The sequence below is a fragment of the Eubalaena glacialis genome, chromosome 15 (assembly GCF_028564815.1).
Source record: "Eubalaena glacialis isolate mEubGla1 chromosome 15, mEubGla1.1.hap2.+ XY, whole genome shotgun sequence".
NCBI classification, from domain to species: Eukaryota; Metazoa; Chordata; class Mammalia; order Artiodactyla; family Balaenidae; genus Eubalaena; species Eubalaena glacialis.
This window is the reverse complement of record NC_083730.1, coordinates 13,455,052-13,481,164: the sequence shown is the minus strand read 5'-3', so window position 1 is coordinate 13,481,164 and position 26,113 is coordinate 13,455,052. Positions and strand designations below refer to the sequence as shown.

Sequence of the window (26,113 nt, the reverse complement as noted above, 5' to 3'; positions counted from 1 at the left end):
TCACTATGACTTGTGTGAAAGTCACCTGAATTGGGGGATTGTTTGATCTTAGTATCACCGACAGGGCCTCACACAACACCCCTCACTGCTAACAAACTCAAAAGAAAGACTTTAGTTTAGGAAACTAGCATTTTCTTAGAAAAGGGGGGGGGGAAAGCAGTTCTCAGTAAAAGATAAACCACAGACCTACTGCGTTCAGCCAAGTTGTACATATTAAACCACACACACACATACACACACACACTCACACAAACACTATCAAAATAATGTTTAGGCTCTGTCTAATCCACAAAGGTGAGTAAATTCAGAATTAAGACGTTAAAACCAGAATCCTACTCAAGACTTTCCCTGACATTGAGACTATACTGAAGAATGATGGAACTGGATTCTAGATCACCTCGTTTGTTCTCCATGCAACTCTAATAACCCACATTAATCCAGAGGTTCTTTTCTTGGTGGGATACCAAGAGCCAACATTCTTTTGCAGAACAGGCTGGTCAGAATTCTCTAGGAGACAGAATCTATTTCTACCTCGAAGTACAGGGAAGCCTCAGGCTCTCAGGGACTCAAGGTCCCAAAATGATGTTAGATAAAAAATTAAAGGGGGGGTGCTGGGAGAAACTTTTCTGTCAGGTGGAGAGCCTATCAACAGAAAAATTAGGGATGGAAACAGCTAACACAGGCCAATGACCTTGAGGTTATATCAAAAATGATATGGGAGGGGGGGCTTGCTGGCCTCAAAGCGCCATCTCAACGGCAGGCATTGGCTGCAAATGCCAAGCCTCTTTGTGGGAAAGTGAGAGGGACAGAAGGGAAAAGAAGAAGAAAAGCAAGAAGGACAGCAGAAGTGGTGGCAGACCTTGGCATCCAGGATAAGAGTAGAAAGCACCAGACAGTCCAGACTTAGAGGAAGACAGGCAGTGGGGAGGGAAGAGAGGGGTTGAGCTGCCATCTTGGAGGAGAGCAGGTACAGCAAACAGCCCAGCTCAGGAGATGGTCTGTAGGATCCAACCCACCCACTGCTTGCGGACTTCTAACACCACATGGATGGTTATTTTTAAAGCATTGGAAATGTAAACCATGTTATGAGAACTCTTACTCAGATCCCATCTTGCCATACATCCATGTGCTTTTTTTTTTTTTTTTTAAGATTTTTTTGATGTGGACCATTTTAAAGTCTTTATTGAATTTGTTATAATATTGCTTCTGTTTTATGTTTTGGTTTTTTGGCCCCAAGGCATGTGGGATCCTAGCTCCCAGACCAGGGATCAAACCCGCACCCCCTCCACTGGAAGGCGAAGTCTTAACCACTGGACTGCCAGGGAAGTCCCCCATCTGCATATTTTGAACGCAAAGGTTCAGAAGTTGTGTGTGATGTGTTTCACCTTTTGAATTCTGCCAAAAACTGTAAAGAAAAAATGAAAGCCAAGAGGAAAATTTCTAGCTGCCATGCTAACCAAATGTTGTCAGGTTAAAAAAAAACCATCCTAAACATAAAATAACACTTCAGGCCATAAGATTCATTTCCATAAATATTTCTTCCCCAGAACCCAATTCTAGAAAACCATAATCTCCTCTTAATGAATTCTCTTATATATATTACTGTGATGGTCTTATTGTGGCCCCATGTTTGTCTTGAAGTTTGGGACTTCAAATGGACCCTGTCCCCCCATCCTTCCCTGCAATTTAGGGGCACTGCTCCTTGGTGGTGACAATGTCACAGCCACATAGAAGGATGCAAAAAAAAGGTACTTCATACACTGCTGGTGGAAACAGAAATTGCTATACCATTTAGCAAGCAATCTGGAAATATCTATCCAAATTCAAAAATACCATCATTGATGAAGTCATCTCATGCCCATATGACCACAGCACTGTTTGGAGTAAAATCATTCAATAGGTTATGCCATGGTCAACCAAGGAATAGTATGCAGTCATGAAAAAGAAAGAACAGAGGAATTTCAACAATGTATCCTGTGAAGTGAGAAAAAAACAAGATGCAGAGAGGGACATATGATATGATCTGATTTTTATAAGGTAATGACCAAAATCACATGTTTCTGTGCCTATCCATCTATCTACCTAAATGTTTGATATAATTATATGAGTGAAGTGGAGTGAAACACAGAAGGATGACACACAAGGTTGATAACACTGGCAACATGGGGGAGAGGGATTAGGGTGGAAGGAAGGAAGGGAGTGAGAGGAAAGAAATAAGTGAAAATGAAAGAAGGTAGCAACCATAAAAACCACATGGATGCCACGATCTCATTTATAGGAAATCATGTGTGTGTGCTCAGGCACACGTCTATAAACAGAAGATGATGAGACAGTCTGCAAAATGTCGATGGTTTTTATTTCAGGGTGTTGAGATGTTTTTAAATATAATTTTTACTTTACTTCTTATATATATTTTGAAAAGTATTTACAACCACCTGTATTGTTTATAGAATCAGAAGAATTCATTGAGAGAGAAATATAAAAAGTCCCATGCAAGGCAATACAGGTCCCCAGAGAGGAAGCAACTAGAGAGAGAAGGCTGCAACGTCAAGCTGGGACCAGACTGGGAAGGCTCTCAGTAACAGGAAAGACAAAAGAACAACTTATAGGCTGTGTACCAACATAGTAACAACAGGCTGCTGTTTTGGTGGTAGATTATGAGTGATTTTTTTTCTTCTTTTTGCTTTTCTCTATTTTCCGGATTTTCTGCAAAAACCATGTCTTGCTTTTGTAATCAGAACAAAAAAAATGTATTATTTAAAAAATTATGCCATGAAAGTTTTTAAGTGGGAAGGGTCACTTAATGATTAATGATGAGTGATGTTTTAGGATATTATGCAGTGGTCCCCAAAGACAGAGATTAAAAGCCATTTACGAAGGAGTAGTATCAGTGAGAGTTGATAATGGCCCCCAATTAAGAGGAAATGGCGGAAATGGAAAGGTACATAGTGGGCCTCAGATGTTTTCTAAATAAAGGGATGAATAAGTGAAACATTGATGAAGAAGAACCGCTAATCTCAGTGGCCCTTTGTAAAGTTTATATGGATGCCCGCAAAAACACAGCCAGATGTCAGTCGGCTGATTTAATCCAAAATTACAGACAACTGTAATTGTACAGAGAGACCAACCCATTGTGAATATCACGCCCCTAAATGCAGCCACATCTTGCAAGCCATGTCAAAGAAAGGTACAATACCCAAGGGAAAAGACCAAAGTGGTAGAAACCATAGGCGATAAAGAGAAATTATGTGATACAATGATGTAAAAAGCTTTCCTCCACCCAAAAAAGACAAGTCATTGACAAGCACTGCATCCAACAAACACTGGAATGTTGTAGATCACATAAAAATATTCCCAGGTAACTTCTGGCTTGCATTCATTTTATACTGTAGCCAACTTAAAAAGTTTCTGATCAGTGTTAGGAGAAATTAATTTAAAATTTTTTATCCAATTGTGGTTTGCTTTTTTCTAAAAGTTGGCACATTCTGAGAACTCCCCTTCATTCGACGTATTCAGGAAGAGGATGGGCGGCACCGTGTTTGAGAAGGTGGTAGTAGAAGGCTTCCAAAGGACTTCCCAGCTTCAAGAGTCTCTGAGTCAAGAGAAGACATCATGCCAACTGCCAAATTTTGTGCCTTCTCTCTCTCAGATGTTCCAATTGAGGTAGTTTACTAAATAAGCCATGTTTATGTTTTTCTGGCATTCCTGAAGCAGATGTAATATAACTGAAGGCAAACAATTTTAGTAATGCCAATTCATGCACTGCCATCTAAACACCACGTAATCATGAAACTAAAATGTTTACCCAATATCAAAGACCGAGGCAAAAAAACCAAAAGGCATTTTGTAAGACAAAGTACTGGCCGGTACTTCCAATAAAAGGATTTATGGAGAGTTATCCTGAAATGGCTCAAGAGGAAAAGTCGATGTGACTTAGTTTCTAATCACACAGAGCACTGCCCTGCTGTTTTTCCAAATGGTCAGAAAAAACTGGGGAGGGATTGGACGGGTTGTCACAGAGAACCAGGGTCCTCCCGATAGAGTTTCGGGGTGGGCTCGTCAGAAAGTAAGCCACAGCCCAGCTGCCCCCCGGAAGACGCCGCCCCCTGCCGCCCATCACTGACCCAGGACATTTCTCCACCTGCGAGACCACCTCTGATGGTAATGGGCATCCTTCCCGTTCTCCATATGGGTGGTGTGTTCCCTTCCACCTTCCTGCCTTCTCGGCGGCTACTCCCTGGGTCTCCGTGTGGCTCTTCATCACCCCACAGCCCTCTCTTCCTCCAAGTCTGGCTCAAAGCCCACCTCTCCTCAGTCTGATACCAACCAATTCGGGTCTTTCATTCTATCTGAGTCCTCTCCTGGTTTGTACGCTCAATTAACATGAAATAATTGGCAAGTTTTTTTAATGGGAAGAGCCCCAGTGCATGATTCCCATTGGATCTCCTAAACCCCTAAATATCCCACAGAGCGGAGAGAGGAAGAACTTCCTCCCTTCCTTTCCTTCCTTCCCTCCTTCTTTCAATGTAGTGTTTATCCAACATCTATTTCATGCAAATCATCTTTCAAGGTTTCTTCATGTACTATTTCACATAATCTCCTCACAAACCTCCCTAGGAATCAAGGGCACTCTCCCAGCCCAGCTCTGCTCTTCTCCAGCTTTCCACAGTCTCGTCCTGGGGTCACCATCTTCTCAGTCCCTTGGTGTCCTGTTTGGTTCTTCTTTCCTCCTCAACCCTACATCCAACCAACTGCCAATTCTCTATCTCCTATCTGGCTCCTCCTTTTTTATTCCCCTGCCTTGGTATCTCTCCTGAACACCAAAGCCTCTTCATTACCGGTCTCCCTACAACCAGGCTATCATTCTAACACATGAGTTGCTTGATATCACTGCATGAATCCAAAACTTTATGTAATTCCTGTTGTCTGCATGATATAACCCGAGTTCCCTAGTTTGACATTAAACGACATCCCAACTATTAACGCGTATCTTCCAGACACACAGGACTTCTTCTGATTCTCCATACATACCAAGCAATTGGACTCTTACAGGTTTTTGTTTGTGCCATTCCCGCTCTGTGAAATGGCCTTCACCCAACTCTGTCCTCGGGTAAAATCCTACTTTTCAAACCTAGCTCACATGCCACCTGACTACCCCAGGTCAAAACTGATTGTTCTTTCTCCTGAACTTTCTTAGACTTAGTTGTTTACAGCTCCAAGGCTGCCTCTAGATATAAAATCCTGGAGGAAGGAGATAGTATCTGTTTGTCTTTGCATTCCAACACCACGGCCCAACCACAACAGTACTCCCTCAGCACAAGCAGGAATGGAGTTACCAGCATTGGGAAGTGAGTTTACTAGCCACCACTGTCTTCCAAGTGTTCCTCGGAATTGCAAGCTAACAAACACTTATGAAGTACCTACTCTATACAGAGCACTCTGGCAGGAGCTGCAGAAGCAAGCCAGCTAGTGAGCCATGGTGTTTGTAATGTGTCTTTTTAAAGACCTACCTCACCTATTATGCTAAGCCACCGAATACACCATTATATGAAGACATACCCAGTCTTAAGGGTCAACAGCCATTCATAACCCTTCCCTCTATCACTGGATGTACTAGAGGTAAGATCCTATGTTTCAAAAGTACCCAAGAAAACAAGGCTCAGAGCTCTCAAAATCGGGGCTGTTCTTTTTTTCCAGGACAGAGAATGGGTTGATATGGAAAACAAAGGCATTTGTCTGTTAGCAGCACTAATTCTCAAACCCATCATTTACTTTAACTTCAGTTATAACAAGCACTTAAGGCCAGGAAATTAGCTGAGAAAACATGAACGTCTGGGAAAACTAAACATTCTCTTACCTGTGAAGTCATGCTGGTGGAGGAAAGCTCTTGCAAGGGATGATAATTTTTTTATTTTAAGACTGGTATTTTGATGGCAGCTGTGCAAAGTTTTCTGAAGAGCCCAAGGTGATCTATGACATAAGGTGACCATATGTCCCTGCTTGTCAGGAAGAGTCCCAGTTTACACCTGTTGTCCCTGCAAAATTATTAATAGTGCCTCCCCCTTCACTCTCATAACTGTCCCCATTTGAATGATAAATTATATGACCACTCTATCTACACGTGTACTGTCGGACCACAGCGGCCTGTCCATACAAGGTAAGACGGTTTGCTCAAATTCACCAGGGAGCTGATGCCAAGAAAAGGGGCAGAATCCAGGCTTCCTGACACCAAACCCAGGCTCTATCTCAGGGAACACATTTCCTCTAAGTTGTTTCCTCATCAATTAATCACGAAAATCACTTTGGGAAATGGTAAAGATACATAAGCATGGCTTCTGCAAACTAGCACTTACGATTTAGTTGAGGAGACAAAGCACATACACATTCGATAATTAAACAGGGTCGGACAGATTCGTAATCTGGTGCCAGTGACATGGTTCAAATGACAATTTCAAAAGGAGTTAGAGAAGGGAAAAAAAAAAAAAAACCCTCGATGGGATGCAGGGAAGGTTTCTGGGAGATGATGGAACCTGAACTGGGTCCTAAAAGGGAAAAAAAAAAAGGAAGAAAGGAGAGGGAAAAAGGTATTTTTCTTTGAAAAAAACAAAAGACAAAATTGGGAGAGGAATAAACCACTTAAGTGATTCTATAAGCTCTATTACTTTACAGTCCAGAAGATTTTAAAATGACAAAACCAACACAAATGGCCTATGTGTCCTTCCCAAAATCTCACCATGATTTAAGGCACAGCCATCATCAGACTGGGGTGTCTTGCAAGCAGACGAGCGCTGGCTGCTAGACGACAGTGCTCCTCCCTGTGATGTGGTGAGAAAAAAGTGGCCACCTTGACTTCTACCCTCAGCTTTTTCACTAACTGGCCATGTGTCTGTGGGCAAGTGGTTTCATCAGTTTTGAGCCTCAGTTTCCTTAAATAAAATGCTAGGGTTGGATGAAGAGATCTCTAAGAACCTTTCAATCTCTGGCCCTTTACAGTCAATTCCAGGTTTTAGTTTAATTTAATGAATCTATTTATTTATTCTAGATTTAGCTCAATAGTGGATGTTGAGCTATTTCCAGCAAAATGGCAAACTTTGGGCTGATGGGTTCCTTTCCACTACAAAGATACGAAATTCTTAAGAAAAATCACAATGCTGTGCCTAGAAGGAAAGAAGAAAGGGAGAAAAGCATAGGCTACAGGAATGAAGAAAAATTGAAGCCAGAGCTTTCACAAAAAGTTGACTCCGTGGGGTCCAAGGGAGTTTCAGAACCCCACAAATGCCCTTGGGGATCTGGGGATAGTGATTAAATTCTAATGCCCATGAAGAGACGTGGCCTTGGTCCTGCATAAGGTGGAGGGAGGGAGGCGGGACGGAGCCCTTTTCATAAATCTTAAAGTCACCCATCCATGAAAAAGGGACCAAAACACTGCCTGCTGGCCTCAAGGTGAAGAGCAGACAATTGCCTTATATCCAGAGCTTAGGGAGCCTCTGAGAAATCAAAACCCTAAACACGAACCACATTCAGTTGTAGGATCAGAATTTACATTATCTGCATGTGGGGGGGTGGGACAAGCAATGAATATAAACACAATTCCAGGACCATCGAAATGCCTTTGATCACCAGAATAAACAAATACGTGACCACTACATAGGGACGATTTCACAACTCAGGACTTACAAGATTCCCATAGAAGGGAAATCTCTATGAAGATGAACTTGACAACACACACACACACACACACACACACACACACACACACACACATAAGGGAATTAACTACCATGAGGAACAGTCGTAAAGAGAATATTTTTTAAGGTAAAATCTAAGAACTGGAAAAATACTACAATCTGAAACAGACTACGAAATAAGATTTCTTAAAATCATTAAAGTGATAAAAGAAAGACTAAAAACCATAATGAAATAATAGGAGTAAATAAAAAAAGAAAATAGCAGACCTGAAAAAGAACAAAACAGAACTAAAAATAACTCAATGGAAAAGTTAGACAGCAGAGTGACACAAGTATAGAATTAGTGAACTGGAAAAAGAGATTTGAGGAAATCAACCAAAATGTAACACAGGACTTCCAAGTAAAAACAGAGAACTGAACACACCATATCTAACATTGGTCTCTCTGAAACCTCACTAAAACTAGAGAAAGTGACCATTTAAAAGACATAAACCCAGAAGGACACGAAGAACAAGTGAAGGGGTAACAGCAGTAAGATTTTGGAAGATGGAAAACAGCTGGACAAGTGGTAAGAGAACCAGCAGAACAGAAGAGGCAGAATCCTAAACTAGGAATAAGGAGAGTTAGGAACCAAGTAGCAGATGCTCAAAGGGTCCAGGAACAGAAGGCACTAGTTACCTTTGGAAATGGGAAGGGAGGGGAAGGGAGGAGTGACTAAAATGAGGAGATGGGATGAAAGCCGTTTAAGAACCAGTTATATCCCCAGACCCCCAGATCCCCTCCTCTTCTCCACCCTTCCGGGCAGCAGCCTCTACCCCAACGGGTAAAACTGGAGGTATGGTCTCTGGAGACAAGGTTCCTGGATTGGGAGATGCCACACATCAAACGAAGCAGAAAATATGTATATTGAATGCAAACCTCTCCAGTCTGATTCCTCACCTCAGCTCTCAGCACTGGAACAGGCAGAGCTTCACCCTCCAGGGGAGAGTTTGGAAGGGTGTTCCCTGGAGAATCTCACCATCTCTGTAGGTTCTTCAGTAGGAGACTTTAGGGGTTGACATTAGAAGTTCCCCAACAAATGGCATTATCATGTTACTCTATGATAATGCTCAAAGTCAACAAGCCCTGCACATCCTGAGAGCTTCCAATAAACTTATTAGTTCTTCACTCTTAAACATGACCAGACACTCAAGGATTACCAGATATGCAAGGAAAGCCTCTATAGGGAAGACAGAGTTCAAAACAAACAGAAAAAGGCAACACGGAGGAAATAGAGGCCATGAATGGAGAAGAAAATTTCAAAAGAGAATAATTTTTTTTTTTCAGAATGCTGAGAGAATGTCACACACATGAAAACAGAACAGAATGCTTAAAAAAACCCAACTATTTATAGATGAAAAGAGGAAATTTAAAACAATAACAGAACTGCAAACCCAATAGACAGGTTGGAAATTGAAGTTGAAGAAATTGCCCCAAAAGAGAGCAAATGATAAAGAGATGGAAAACAGGAGAGAAAAATAGGAGGAATTTAGAGGACTGGTCTAGAAAGTACAACACCCACATAATAGGAGTTCTGGAAAGAAAGACGAGCTAGCAGAAGCACATTCGACAGATTGAAAGAACACACTGATTGCCCAGTACAATAGAAGTAAACAGACTCCCACATAGGAAAGTCATTGTGAAGTTTAGACTACTGGGGGAAAGAAAAGATTCTACAAGGTCCCAGGAGAAAGGAAAAAGAAGGTCAGGTACAAAGCATCAAGAATCAGAACGGTTTTAGCCTTCTAGCAGCAACACTGAGAGGCAGCATACAATAGGGCAATGGCTTCACCCTTTGGAAGAAAATTTAGTTTTGACCTAGAATTCTTTGTACCAGATGGACAAGCCTTCCAGTGAGAAGATAAAATAAAGACATTTCGGACATTTGAAGTGTGAATCTATCTCTCTTGGATCCATTTTGGAAAGGCTGCTTATAGATTGGGAGCCACAAAAATGTGTAAGTGGAAAAAGAGGAAATTTATGTGATCCAACAAAGGACTAAAGCAGAGGGGTGATGTAGTGAAGGGAGAGGACTGGACCAGTGGATCAAGAGAGACAGATAGTGAGGGCCACCACCAGGGCACCAGGCTGTAATTCTGATCCTGCTGGAGGATGTGCTTCCTCAATGGAGCAGATCACGAAAGGGGATTCAGCTCAGAAGAAAGGCCAAGGAAAGTTCTAGAATAACAAGGAAGAGAAATCCCAGCACGACAGCTGTGCAACAGGCCTGAAAAAAAGTCCAGAAAAAAAGGGATGTTACCAAGAAAAGAAGAACTCATGGATTTCTGATGTGATCGGCCTTGTGGAAACGTGTACAGGGAGACTATGAAAGATATAGGGGGAACATCTTTCCCTACAAGGACGAAGAACACTAAGGAAATTAAGAAAAAAAAACAAGACAGATATTAACATATGATATCACTTATATGTGATCTAAAAAAGGGTACAAATGAACTTAGTTACAAAACACAAGTAGAGTCACAGATGTAGAAAACAAACTTGTGGTTACCAGGGGATAAGGGGGGAGGGAGAAACTGGGAGATTGGGATTGACATATACACACTACTATATATAAAATAGATAACTAATAAGAACCTGCTGTATAGCACAGGGAACTCTACTCCATACTCTGTAATGGCCTATATGGGAAAAGCGTCTAAAAAAAGAGTGGATGTCTGTATATGTATAACTGATTCACTTTGCTGTATACCTGAAACTAACACAACATTGTAAATCAACTATACTCCAATGAAAATTTTTTTAAAAGGCAGATATTAACTTCATAAAAAAAAAAAAGTTTAACTGCTAACACTATTTCCATAGGCCAAAGAGTGAAAACACTAACAACTGATTTAACCCAATATTGCAATATAATTATATTGAGAGAAAGGGGTTGGAAAAGCAGCGGATATGGTTATGTAAGAGAGCTAAATCTGTATTTACTATAATAGGAAGTTAAGACATCATGAGTAAAATTGATAAAAGATCACAGCATAGACATTATTTAGAAATGCCAGAAGAAAAAGCTAAAATAGAGACAGTGATGTTCTTTGGGAAGTGGGGGTTAGGGGAAGTAGGATGGGGTAGAAGTTGTTCCCATAGAAATTAAGGAACCAGCACATAAGTAAATATGTATGAGAATGTTTTTATCTACAATGTTTATGTCGACATAAAACTGAAAATATCCTAAATGTTCATCAATAGTGGAACAGCTGAATAAATTGTAGTATAGCCATACCATGGAACTTACTTAGCTATTTTTTAAAAAAATTAGTTAAATTTGTATTACTTATCTGGAAGATATCCTTAATGTACTATTAAGAGAGATAGTAAGTTGTAAAGTAATGCACAAGGTATTATTGGATTTTTGTGTGTTTATATATGAGCTTGGAGAGACATGTGGAAGGATGCATACCAGATGTTAACCTTATATACCTTAGGAGGACAGGAATGGAAAGGGTAGGGGGAGACTGAAGAAATAGACCACAGAAAAGTAGAGATGTGGGAAATATTAACACACAGGTTAGCAGACATGAAGAAGAAGAGAAGAACAAGATCTAATAACCTACAACAGAGGACTGAGAAAAAGATAATAAAGAGAGCTGGGAGGAACAATATTCAGAGATTATGACAGTATTTTTCAGAATCAATGAATATCAGGAATCCTTAGATTCAAGAGATATACTGAATCCCAAACAGGACTGTGGTGAAACTGCAGATCATCAAAGACAGGAACAAAAAGAAAAACAAAGATATTTCTTTTCACTAAAAAGAAAAAAAAACCCTTCTAAACAAAAGACAGACTGACACTGACTGCACCTCATCAATAACAGATATCGGAAGACAATGAAATAATATTTTCAGATAAGAGACTGACAGAGATAGTTTCATATCCCCAAACCCTTGATGAAATAACTACTCAAAGATGTACTTCAGTAAGAAGGAATTTGAACTGAGAAAGGGGGAATGGAATCTAAGAAACAACATCAATAACATTTATTGAGGGCTCACTCTGTACTGTGTACCAGGCACCATTCTAAGTGATTTATAATTAAATTGGGATTCAGATTAAGGCAGTCTGGTTCTGGATTTCATAGTCTTACCCACAATGTGAATAAAATGACATCTATTTTGATAAATTTTAAAAAGTAGACTTGTAAAAAAAATAATTGTATGTGGACAAAACAGATAGAAACAAAATGATAGATGATAATAAAATAGCTGACGGTGTCATAACAGAATATGTGAGAGAGAGAAAAGCTGGGTTAAAGTGTTCTAAGTAATCTGTATTACATTGTCTGGGAAGCAAAGAGATACAGATAACACTTTAATTTTAGACTCTGTGAACGCAAATATAATTTTTAAGGTTTAAGGGTAACAGCTGAGATGCAGAACAAAACACATACGTTACAAATCAAGAGGGAAACAGTAATCATTGTCTTAACAGTATGACTATATTTTTGTGCTTGGGAGGCAAGAGGAAGGAGAAACTTCAACAGGAGAAAGGTAGGGGGAGCTCTGGAGTCTCCAGTAAGAGGCAGGGAGGTCTCTACTGAGCCCATCACAGAATGAGAGGAGAGTCTCAATACATCATTTCCTTTGATTCTCCCCTGGGCTTCCTGAGCTTCTTGAAGTTCTTCAGGATGACATCATATAACACAGCACAAGCTTTGTGGGTCTCCATGATCATCAGCGAGTTCCTGGTACTCTACTTCACTGTGGAAGCCTTCCAGCTTGGTGTGAAGGGTGTTCACCAGCTCAAACACCTTCTTCAAAACTTTTCCCATCTTCAGTCTCAGGTATCTGCAGCTGCAACCAGGTGGTGACCCTGTGGACTGCTCAGTGACATCTGTGGTCCCCAGCTTCAGGCCCCTGCAGGAGGACTTCAGTCCTCTCCTTGCCATTCACTGGGCCACTGGGAGGACCTTTGCCTTCATCTTCCCCTTCTGTCTTTTCATCCCTATCCTCCTTCTCCTGCTGTTTCTTCCATTCCTCCTTCTCCGTCTTCTGGACTGGACAGGCACCAAGATGTCCAACAGAGCCTTCGGATAGCTCAGGTTGGCTTCTTGAGAGTTGTTTCCTTCAAAAATTTATCCGACTCAAAAATCTTCCTGGGGAAATAGCTCCTAGGTAGGTTCTGTCTTTTGCACTGGTCTTTGTGAAACATATCCACCTGGGCTTGGGCCCCGGGCGTGGCTATGGCTGGGGAGCCTAGTGCCACACAAGGAGCAAGGAGTGGGCATAGGGAAGAGGAAGCAAAATCAACAGGAAAACTCAAGTAATCTAACAGAAGACAGGATAGGAAGAAAAAATAGGTAAAGAAGAATCATGGCAGATGGAAAACATTCGGATTCCTCGTGAATTCCAAATATATGACTTATCATAATAAATGTAAATGGCTTAAACTAATCCATTAAAAGGCAGAAATCCTCAGACTGAATTTTGTAAAACTCCAGCTGTTTATAAGAGAGTAGCTTAAAACAAGTCATAAGGATAAACATGAAAAACTGTATTCAAATAATAAGTGTTCCTACAAATAATAAATGCTCAATAAATATTTATTTTAATTGAATGACTCAATTAATAGGAAAAAATAGACTTTAAAATAGCCAAAAGCATTTGGGGGGATAAAGAAGATCACTGCTTAGTAATAAAAAGATACATTCACCAGCAATCCTTCCATATACCTAATCACACCATGTCAAATATATACAGCAAAACTGATTTAATTATATGAAGGTAACAAATTCAAAATTATAGTGAGAGATTTTAGCACATATCTCTATGAAATCAATAGATCAAGCTAAAAAAATAGGACAAAAGTAAATAATGCATATTACTAACTTCATTTAATGGATATGAAGAAACCCTCCACGCAATAAAGAATAAACATGAAATGTTCACAAAAATTAACCAGGTTCTACGCCACAGAGCAAGTCTCAACAAATTTCAAAGAAGTGCTAACATTCAGACCACACTCATCAACCAAAATACAATAAAAGTTGAAATCAATAACAAAACCACAGGCCCGAAACCCCAGGACATCTTGAAATTTCAAAAACATGCTGTTAAATTATTAAATAAAATCAAAATTAAAGTAACAAAATACTTGGAACTGAACAATAATTAAAACCCTAGATATCAGTAGAAGGAATGTTTAGCATTAAATGCAACATCAGAAAACAAGAAAAATTTTAGATTAAGAAAATAAAAAATTAAGCAATAAAGTAAACTCAAAGACAATAGAAGAAAATTCTTTTTCCACAAATGGATAAAGATAAAGTAGTAGGAAGGCAATAATAAAGATAATAACAAATCAATAAAATAAAAACAAAGAAACAATACACACAGGGACAAAACAAATGTGGATTCTTTAAAAAAACAAATAAAATAGGTAGATATTCCACAAGAATGAGGAAGAGAAACAAAAGAAGGCACAAATAAACACTATTAGGCATGAAAAGGAGCCATAACTAAAGATTTTTTTTTTAAGCATGAGAATTCGATTCTCTACTTTAAAGCAGTAAAACTAAAAACAGATGAAATGGAAAATCTCCTAGAAAAATATGTTACCAAAATTGACACCAAAAAAACAGAAAAAGAACAAAAGCTCCTGTATTTGTATTTTTAATACTTATAAATACTTATAAAAATTATATTAATACTTATATTTAATACTTTAATACTTATAAATACTTATAAAAATGTATTTTTATAAGTTCAGTCTAAAGCTATATTTTAGAAGTAGACAGTACAAAAAAGGAAAGCAATAGGTCAATCTCAGTTAGAAACATCAATGCAAAAATCCTAAATAAAATATTAGCAAACATACCAAGCGGTGTAGTGTGTGTATAAATGTATATTTATTTTAAAATATGTTTTTTGATATATACCTCAGGTATCATATATATCATGATTGCATGTATCATATTTATCACATGGTAAATATATGGTGTGCATGTGTGTGTGTGTGTGTGTGTTTGTGATGACCAGTAAGGTTTATCCCAGAAGCTCAAGGAAGATTCAACATTAGAAAGTCTTACTGTAATTCACCACACTGACAGATTAAGAAGGAAAAACTAATCATCACAATAGATGCAGAAAAAACATTTATCAAATTTAGTACCCATTCACAATTTAAAAGTACAATAAAATACCTAGCCAACCCAGAATATAAGGAAGTTTTTACTAAGCAGTTTCTACTAAAAATCTATGATAAACCTTAGGAACATATTTCCTTTAAAGTCAGGAACTAGACAAATATGTTTTTTTCTATCACCACTCCACTCATCATTGTGTGAGATATCTGGCTGCCACAATAAACAAAGGAAAAGGAGTAAGAGAAATAAGGATTTGAAATAGAGAAACAAAAGAAGAATTATGTGCACATAAGATTGTCTACATTGAGAATCCATGAGAAACTACAAACAATTACAAGTCATAAGAGAGTTTGGTAAGAATGCTGGAGATAAGATTAATATACAAATATCCATGGCATCCTTATCAGCAACAACCAATTAGAAAATGTAATTTTTAAAAGATCCCATCAGCAATAGCAATAAACTACGACAAACCTAGATTCAATCTAAAGAAAGAGGTGCAAGAGTTAAATGAAAGCAAATTATAAAAGTTCACTGAAAGTCCTAAGACGTAAATAAACAGCGATATATCTCATGCTGAGAGATGAGAAGATTCAACATCAACACCAGTTCCTCCTAAGTTAATACATAAATTGAATGTAATTCATATTAAAGTCCCAGAAAGGTTTTTCATGAACATTTTTAGCTGGTTTTAAAATTCATATGGAAGAATTAAGGTCAAAAAACAGCCAAGACAATATTGAAAAAATGTAAGATGGACACTTGTCCTACCAGATATCAAGACATTTATTAAAGCCTTATAATTAAGATACAATAGAATTGGTGCAGATATAGCTTACTAGACCAGCGTAATAGAGAGAGTCCCTCTGCGTATAGGAACTTGGGATGTGACATTATAAAACTGTGGGAAATGACTGAACTATTTATTAAATGGTCCTGGGACAATTGGTTATTTACAGGGAAAAAAAATAGATCTCTAACTCATGCTATATCCAAAAATGAATTCCAAGAGAATTACAGTTAACTTTAAAATATTTAGGAAAAAATACAGACACTATTTTTATAATCGCAGACTAGGCAATGACACAATAGCACAAACCATGAAGCAAAAAAAGAAAAAACTGTTGACCAATTTGATTTTAAAACTTATGTGACAAAAGACACCAGAAAACAAAGGTTAAAGGCAAGAAATGGAGACAGTAGTTTTGTTTTTGTTTTTGTTTTTTTTAAGTATCCAGGATATATAGTGAACGTTTGGTAACTGTAAGGAAAAAAACCAAATAACCCACTACAAAAAATGAGCAAAATCTATAAACTGGCAATACATAGAAAAAGAAACCCAAATGACCAACAATCATGAGAAAGAAAAGCATAAATCACTAGAAATCAGAGAAGTACGAATCAATACCACAATAAGATACCTTTCAATCTAACAGATTAGCAAAATGTAAAAGCCTGATAATGCCAAGAGCTGGAGAAAATGCAGAGCAACAAGAACTCTCATACACGGTTCTGGAGTGCAAATTGAGAGCAATTCAGCAACATCTACCAAAGTGGATGATGTTTGTCCCCTAAGACTCAGAAATCCACGTCTGCATCTATACCTTTGAGAAGCTCACATGTCCACGTGGAAACAAGCCCAAAGAAGTACACAACAGCTCTGTCTGTAAAATGAAAAGGTGGAAACAATCTAAACTCCCATCAATTAGAGAATTGGATATATCATGATATATTCATTAAAAGGAATTAATACAGCAGGTAAGGAAACTTGCTCTACATCAATTAATTAGTATAAATCCTAAAAACATAATTTTGAGTGATAAGGCAAGTTGGAGAAAGATGGATTACTGAGTAAGAACACTACGGTAAATGTTTTACACTCACAAAATAATACGAGTTATTGTTCATGACACACAGCCAGGAGCCAAATGCAACAACATGTATGTAACAACACAACTTTGGAACACTGGCTACCTCTAGGAAAGCTGTAGGGGAATGGGATCAGGGTGGGTTAGAAAAGAGGCTTTAACTGTAACATTTTCTGCAAAAAAAAAAAAAAAAAAAAATTTTAAAAATGTGGCTAAATGTCAACATTTATTAACTGTGAGTAGAGGGCGACTACTGGTTGATGTATTATTCTCTGTGACTTTTTTCTTTTGCATTTCAAATAGTTCGTCATTTTTTAAAGTTACATTTTAAAAGGATGTGTGGATGTGGTATTCATTTGCCCGTTTTCCCCATCTTTCTATCTAGGTATACAGTTGTGCTAGCAGTCTGGAGACCTGAAGAATAGTCCTGGTTCTAACACTGCTACACTGCGTGACACTGAGCAAGTCACTGAACCTCTCTGGGCCTCAGTGTGCTCATCTGTAAAATGGGGATAGTCACAGTGCTTATGTCTTCAAGAGCACTCTGGAATTAGATGTGGACTTGTTCCAGCCCCACCACTGGGGCTGTGAGACCTCAGTCAATTTACTTCAACTCTCTAAAAGGTGCTATCTTCATCTATAAAATAGGAATAGGGATAGGATTTAGCTCACAAACTTGTTATAAGAATAAAACAAAATGAAAATCGAAAAACTCTTAGTACATCATCAACAAAACAAAATTACAAAACCAAGAGAAGATACATGCCATGCCTATAATAGACAAGGGATTGGTATCAAGAATACACTATATACTCCAATAAATCAGTAAGGAAACAAACACACCAACAGAAAAATGGGCAAAGGATAAAAAGAGAGAATTCATAAAGGAGGAAACCTGACTTCAGTAAGCAAGTGAAAAGATACTCAACCTCGCTAGTAATCAGGAAATCACATCTAAAACCTACCCGGCCATCAGATGGGCATAAGATAATTTTAAATATGGTGATGACCCATACTGAGAGACCATATGGTGGTGAACTGGTACCATCACTTTGGAGAGCAATTTGGCAACATGTAGGGAAGTTTAAGATGTGCTAACTTTATGACTTTGCTATTGGGTGTGTGTGTGTATATATGTGTACGTGTGTGTATGTATGTATGTATGTATCTATCTATCTATTGATACATCTCCAAGAGAAGCTCAAGTCTCCCACATGTGGGCAAAGAACATGTACATGTTGTAGCACTATCTGTAATGCCAAAAAGTTAGAAACAGCTATAATATTCTTCAAACAGACATTTTAAAAGTTAGAAACAACCTTAGCAACCTTCCTTTGGTAGAATACTATGCAGCATGGATGAAGTAGAGGTACATGTTTTACAACAGATGAATTTTACCAACATAATGTAGAACACAAAGCCAGTGATATCATTTAGATAAAGTTTGAAAACATTTAAAAATGTAAATGTCTATGGATACACATATGTGTAAAAGATGTAGTCATGCATGGTAATAATGTACATCAAAGTTAAATTGATGCTTCACAGAAAAGGGGAATGGGACTGGGGAAGTGCTTTCTCTCTCTCTCTCTTTTTAAAGGTAGGTAAGAAGATCTGAAGCAAATATGGCATAAAGACATGACAGAGCGATGGTACATACACATGCACTTGCTATCTTATTCTCTATATTTCCTGTTTGCTTGAACTATTTCACCGTATAAGAACCCCGTGTTTTGCATATTTTAAAGATATCGATAGATATGATCATTTGTTCCTAGGTGCCCCTAAGGCAGGTAGGGCAAGTGTTATGATCACTTGACAGAGGAAGAGGTGAGGGAGGGCTGGGAGCGGTGGGCACAGGGCTTATTGTCTGCGGGCTCAAAGCCCTCCTCATCAGATTGCAATGCTCACGCCACTCATTCAGTAATCTATACACACAGGGAACTGGAACTCAGTGCAAATGAGGGTGGGCGGATGAAGGGGAAGATGACCTCTTCCCTTCTGGAACAAACCGCAGCGTGAGGTAGGGCAATGGCATAACTCGATAAAAAAGGGAAGGAGGCGGGCTGCCCAGGTCATCTGACAGCCTTTCAATGAATCTGTAACTCACTCGTGGAGGCCATCCCCCGTGCATCTGCCCAGGAGGAGGAAAGGGCTAGAGGAAGTGAGAAAAGTGACCTCAGTGCCAGCATCACTTCGCCCCCAGAGCACCAGCCTCTGAAGGGCAGGATATCGCTGGGCTGGGGGCATAAGACCTGAAGTCGGGTCCGCGATTGGTCCCTCATGCTCTCTGGCTTTCAGCTCTTCTTATTTATAAAACTGAGGAGCTGAGCTACCATCTTGAGGCCAGTGAAATTCTACAGTCTGTCTCCCTGAAGGAGTTTTTCCTTAAAAATTGGATCTCTTAAAATCCAAAAGAGAAGGTTCGTATTAATATTTACACATGTTGTGAGGCTCATTCCTGGACGTGTCACGACAATGTCCTCTCCTCCTGGTGACGTACACAAAATGCTGGGTAACAGTACCTGGTATCTGGACGTCTCAGTAGCGCTATTCCTGCCTGCCACCAGCCCCAGCCCCATTCTTGAGCCCTGGGGACCGATGGGCATGGAGGTCAAAGTGATTGTGGCTTCAACCTAGCAGCAACTCATATGCCCATCCCACCCTCGGAGTCACGTATGCTGTGGGGAGATGCGGTGGTCCCCACCAACAACTTAGCCTCTGAAGCAGCACCACGTGCACATTTTAGGCTGGAAATAAGAAAGAATTTCCTGACAGTACAGATTGCCAAAGAGGAGGGTGGGTAACCAAAGGAGGTTCCAGAATCTCCTCTGGAGATCTTTAAAACCCGAAACAATCCGACATATCTGAGATGATTTTTTTGCAATCCTGCCAGATGGTCCTGGTGCCTATCTTCCCAGGCATACCCGGTCCTGCCCTTTGCTTTCTCTTTCCTCTCAATATGACAGACGCCTCCTGTATATTTTCCTCCCCCCCCGGGGGAGCACACTTGCTACAATCCCTTAGGCTTGTTTTCATTCGATTCCTTGCCTCCTCACACCTTTCCTTGTTATTTTATGGAGAGCTGGTCAAAGGTCAGAGTTGCCCAGTTACCCACACATAGTTGGGTGGTGGCATCAGATACCCAGGCAAAACAGGCCGATGATTCCAATTCCAGCCTAGACTCCAAAGCTGGATGGAAACGGAGAAAATTAGCTGTTGCTAACAATCCACTGTAAATGAAAATATGATCCCAGTAATTGATTTTAAATAGATTTTTTAAAGAATCCTTGGCCACATTTCATCAAGAATACAGAGTTTCAAAAGCGTTCATTCCAGGGTTAGATTTTCCCCCCCTTTCTTCTGGCTTAAACCCCAAATGGCCAAGATCCGAGTCTGAATAAACAGTGTGGGTGGTGACTATTCTGTGAGGCCCAGTAGAGGATGCAACCGCTTTCTTATTCGGTTCAGCGTTAAATCATGTGAAACTAGCCTGATGACTCCACAGAACTTTTACTCAGTAACAGAGGGCAACACAACATGTCCTGTTTCTCCGCTTCTCAGGGAGAAAAAAAATTAATTCTCCTAACTGCGAAGGTTTAATTATGTATAAAGTTCATTGACCTCACAGGCGGCTGTCAGATGATCTTTCGAAGGCCCGTGAAAGGCATCCCAGGAATGCGGTGATGTGGGCAGAAACCGTGGATTCACGCCACCGAATGCTTTAAACAGGACAGAACCAGCAGCCGTCCAGAAAGACTCCAGTGCAAACAGAACTTTAGGAGAATCAGTAATTTCATCTCACCTAAGCATTTCTAGGCCTTCGAAAGTGATCGTTATAAATCAGAAGCTCAGGAAAACATCCCGTAGGGACAGGGTGAAGTGATTCTATGTGCTGGTTCCTGCCGCAGCTGGCTGCAAATGTATGGATTCACAGTGTTCTTTCCCCATTTTAGAGGTAACGCCTTCTGACTTCCCAGCTACTGACACGAAAAGCAAATGAGGAAGCAATCCCATTCATAAATACACGGCGGGGCTTGAAGGAGACAATAGAGTCAGTGTTTTTTTAGACGGTTTTGATAGAAGACAGCACCCGCATGTGTCTGCAGTGACTTTATCTATTTGCCAGTAAATGCCCTAAAGTGTGTTCTTCATACGCCAAGCCTGCGTTTTCCTCTTCGGGCTGAGGGAGAGGAGGGGACAAGCAAGATGAGCTTCCGGAACGTGTGTCCCTCTTCTAGTCTTTACCTGGGGACACCCCTGTCAATTGGAACCCAGGCTACTGTGAAAGCCGGGCACTGAGGAAACCCTTGAGGACATGGAAGGCTGATTTGGGCTCCTTGGTGACGGGAGGCCAGAGCCCCAGGGGATGCTGTCAGGGTGGGGAGTAACTTCAGGGGCCCTGTGACTCAGGAGGAGGAAATATGAAATATTTCGGCTTGGTGCTTCCTAAGATTAAAATTACCTGTTGGGGTCCAGTATCATTTTTCTTTCAGTAGCTTCCTCACCGAAAGCTTTATTCACTTTATCAGTCAAAATATTATGATTTCCGTGGGTGAAACGTCCCAGGGTTGTGTTCTAACCTAAATAAGCTGCACTCGCTCTGTGGCAGCGTTATTGTCATGAATATAGAGAATGGGTGGCCAGAATTTAGCCAACGTTTTTGATCCTCTGATGGCAGCAGAATGGAAAGATTATCACTTGCTTCATTTTTAGATAAACCCGCAAATTCTTGGGTCCTTTACCCAAATCGGCCACCTAGATTTTGAATACACAGTGTCAGTCGGCATTCAACTCGCTCTAACTCAATAGATCCTTGGGAAACAGAAATAGTGGAGTAGTCGCTATTGGTGATACAGAAGTCAGAAAGGGAACCCTGCCCTCAAGCAGGTCACAAATGAAGAGGCAGACATTAACCCCAACTGAAGGATTCGGGAAGGCTTCCCGCGTGGAATCTTCCAGGGTGAGGTGGCATTTGACCTGAACCTTCACCCAAAGCTCCCTTCACACTTGTTGGCTGTGGCCTTCTGAGAGTCACTGACTCATGCTTATTGATGGCTGGGGGTCTACAGTTGCACCTTGTTTTGAATCCATCTGATATCTGAGGGGTTTCCTGCCAAGATCCCTCCCTTAAGAGTCATACCATTTAATATTACTTTCTTCAGGGAACAGTAAAGTAAAAAAGAAAAGGAATTCCCTCTGTCTTCCCACTCTGAAGAAGGAAGCCTTCCTTCAAGTCTTTAAAAATTTTCTAGAAATACGATTATCCTCATAGTTACAGAGGAAATATGCTTCCAGATAAAGAAATCTGGACGCTAAGCAATATCCTAAATCATTTCCACCCTTTGGATACTACAATTTATAAAATTCCATGAAGGAAATGACTCTTATTTCTCATGAAGTTCCCACTGGGAAATCACGGGGAGCCACAGTTATGAAAGCGATATCCTTTTGCTTATCCCAAATTCCTTCCCTTTGCCCAGGGCCTCCACCATCTCTGAACTACACAGCAATTTAGTTCTTTCTCGTCTCGCATACATGTTGCCAGAGGTGGCAATTTGGGCCCATGACTCGTCTCCGTTACATGGTAAGTTCTTGGACATTAGGGACTGCTTTCTTTTATTTCTTTTTTTTTAATTCCTCATAAGTTTTTGTATTCCAGAAGTGCAAGATTAATTTAAAACAAGTGACTGATTTAAAAATCAAACATTCTAATTTACCATTTAACAGAATGAAAGAAAAATTATATGGTTATTTCAAGAGATGCAAAAACATTATAAAATCTAACACCCATTATTATAAAATCTCTTAGCCAACCAGGACTAGGAGAGAACGCCTTGAATCTGATGAAGAGCATCGTTCAGTTCCATTTCATATGAGATTGGGAAAGAGACAAGAAATGCCTGTTCTCCCCACCGCTGTTCAATGTGTATTAGTTTTTTTTTTTATCTGTTTTCTTCAAATATAGTTGATTTACAATGTTGTGTTAATTTCTGCTGCATAGCAAAGTGATTCAGTTATACATATATACTTTTTCATATTCTTTTCCATTACGGCTAATCACAGGATATTGACTATAGTTCCCTGTGCTATACAGTAGGATCTTGTTGTTTATCTGTCCTATATATACTAGTTTGCATCCGCTAATCCCAAACTCCCAATCCATCCCTGCCCCACCCGCCCTCCCCCTGCTTTCTTCATCTCTACATTTCTCACATTTCTTTAACAAAGTTGGTGTTCACTGAACAAATGAATAAATGAATGAGTGAGTAAATAAATATCATAGAGATGTCTCTGACGGGTTGGAAAACTTTCAGTAAAGGACCAGAGAGCAAAGGCATCTGGTCTCTATTGTAACTACTCAACTCTGCTGTTATAATAGGAAAACAGTCACAGATAATCTATAAGCAAATGAGTATGGCTGTATTCCAATAAAACTTTATTTACAAAAACAAGTGGCAAGCCAGATTTGGCCCACAGGCCATAGTTTTCTGAGTCCTCATCTATGGTGCTTATCTTTGCCATACATCTCAGTATATTCTTTAAATTTTCATATGGCACCTGTACTTTTCAATAATTAGATGTAAACATTCAAGAGTTGTTTTGGAACTCCACATTAATGAATTCATTAAAAACAAAAAACAAAAAAATAGGAAAGCACATACAGAAATTAGCTGTTACTCCAAGTAAGAGCTTGGAGTCACTTATTTTGTATATTGTATGCCTTTAACAGGAACAATTCTTATTCCCCAAATGAGGGTAGTAGTTTTGCCATTTACATCATGATTATTGAGTAAACTTGATATGAGATCTCAGAGTTACTGGGTGAAGGGTCTGGTGCTGGGGCATGGTGAACTTGACACTTTCCTGGAAGGGGGAATAAATGCTCCCCCCCCCACCCCAGCAAACCCGCCATTCCTGTTCTCCACCACATCATCTGGTCTCTGATTTTACTGCTAAAATCCTTCCAAAGGTTATTAATGCAGAGGATACGCCTTTCTCTTGATGACCCTCTGGAAAACATCCAGCTACAACGAGCACAACAGAATCTGAAAAGCCCGGCAAACACACAGAATAGTAGGGGGCAGCTACGAGAATTTGATGGAAACAAGATGTCCAGCTTGTCACCCGGCCTGATTTGAGAGTGCCCTGCCCGTCATTACTCTTTGCCTCACTATCAGCCCACCTTTTGTGTGTGATACAGTTTTGTTTTGTTTTTTAATCAGCAATCTATTTATTTATTTGGCCGCACAGCATGCAGGATCTTAGTTCCCCAACCAGGGATCGAACCCGCGCCCCCTGCAGTGGAAGCACGGAGTCCTCACCACTGGACCGCCAGGTAAGTCCCAATAGGGTGTTTTTAAAAAGGATTTGGATTTGAATTATGGTGTAAACTCAAAGGATGCTAAGTGCTAAGGTCAATCGCTTGGTTTGGAAAAATTCAACTAGCGCTTTTCGAGGTATGAGGAAACGCACAGCAAACAACACAGAAATGAGCACCCCCAGCTGACAATCCGTGAGACGGGCTGCTCTCAGGCGGGGATCTTCAGACTGCACCAGTCATCGCCAGGGTGTCAAGTACACTTCTAGAGATTACTTGAAAGAAAGAAAAATGAAATTGGAGCCTTTCCCTTATGCCAAGCGTCTCCTCAACACCCAGACCAAACAAGTAGAAAGACTCTGTGCTTTAAGAAAATCAGACCCTCTGACTCGCAAATGGAAGGTACCATTGCGGGGGTCAAAATACTGAGTTCAAATCTACCACGTACCAAGTTCAAGTCGCCTACGTGACTTGAGGCAAATGATCTGATGTTACTGGAACTTGCCCTAACTTTCAACACAGGGCTAGGACATCCACCTTATAGAGGAGAAAGCTGGGAAACAGGGGATACTCTTGTTTCTGGCCCGATTTATTTCTGCAAGCGTTGAGTCTATTACGTGCTTGCGTTGGAGAGTGGAAAATGAATATGCCGCAGATTCTGAGCACAGAGAGCAGGTGATCATCACTTACTGCTTGTCTGCCACACTCTAGAGCCACCAGGCCTGTTATCAGTCACTCTCACTGCAACATCCCCACCCCCGCCCGCCGCTGCCAAACACTGAGGCCACTGTCATCGTCATTCAGAACGGAGCTCTAGCAAACAGCGTCGCGCACGGGAAGTGATATCATTTATACAAACTTAATTTCTATTTGATACAATTCCAAATTGTTGACAACATATGTGGCAGTGGCACATGCAAAGCTCACTGCGATCTTGGCTGGGAGTAAGATGCACAAAAATAAAGACGAGTTAAAAAGAGGGAACACGTGGAGTAGACACTGAGCAGGAAGTGTAAAGACAGTTACTGCGAAATTTCCAAAAGGTTGTTGACAATAATGGAGGACAACCTCCTCCACCTCAGTTATGACAATCTTCCGGTAGCATGGATCAGGTCCCTGACATCCCCAAGGGAAAAATCTCGGAACGTGAAGTATAAACGTATCGGCCTCCTGCTGTGCAGACTGGGTGAGGAGGAAAGGCGACATGTGAGAGTGGAGAGTAGGACCCTTTACTCACAATCCTCTTTGGCTTCCACTCAGAGAAACGGAGAACGGGCCTACCTGCAGGGAACACTTGATCTATATTCCCTTTGTTCATTTTTTTTTTTTGAATTTTATTTTATTTATTTTTTTTATACAGCAGGTTCTTATTAGTTATCCATTTTATACATATCAGTGTATACATGTCAATCCCAATCTCCCAATTCAGCACACCACCACCCCTCCCCCCCACCACTTTCCCCCCTTGGTGTCCATACTTTTGTTCTCTACATCTGTGTCTCTATTCCCTTTAAACCAGCCTCTTGGGCTGTGCCTACAGGATACAAACAAGTGACTCAAGGGAAAAAAATAATACTTAGGTCAGGGACTTATCTGACAAATTTGAAGTTCAATCTAGCATCGAGAGAGATGCTCTTCATCTCTTCTGAGGCTTCACAAGAACTTATCTGCTCCTTACTTCTGGTCTCCAGCTTCTTTAACACTGAAAAATTCTACTTGAAATACGAAATCTTTAAAGATTCCGTCTGGAGATTTCCAGAGGTTTTGTTTAGCAAAGTAAATGGGCTCCTCTGATTAGTGTGTCTAGAACAATCCAGGTAAAATGTCCTTTAAATCAATCATTCTAAAGTTAGCTTCCAAGGAATGCTACTGCAGCATCAAGAAACGGGACCATATGAGTTATTTCATCAGATCCTGGCAGCATTCTGGGCAAAGCAAACAGAAAATCTCGAGGAAAAAAAGAAACTTTCAGAGCCTGCTTCGGGCCCCCTCGCATTCCTTTTTTAAGCATTACAAGATTGATCCTAGGCCACAGATGCAGCTTTTGGATGTCAGATGCAGGCAGATGTTTTCCCTTAAATCCGTTGTCTCTCCTTC

At 40.2% G+C, this 26,113-nt stretch overlaps 1 protein-coding gene and 1 pseudogene across 1 annotated transcript in view; both read right to left on the bottom strand.

The window, feature by feature from the left end:
* The window catches only part of BCL2 (BCL2 apoptosis regulator), a 180,033-nt gene that overhangs the window by 79,539 nt on the left and 74,381 nt on the right, over positions 1-26,113 (bottom strand). The gene's annotated exons all lie outside the window — the stretch shown is intronic.
* Positions 12,310-18,818, bottom strand: LOC133075859 (proteasome activator complex subunit 1-like; annotated as a pseudogene).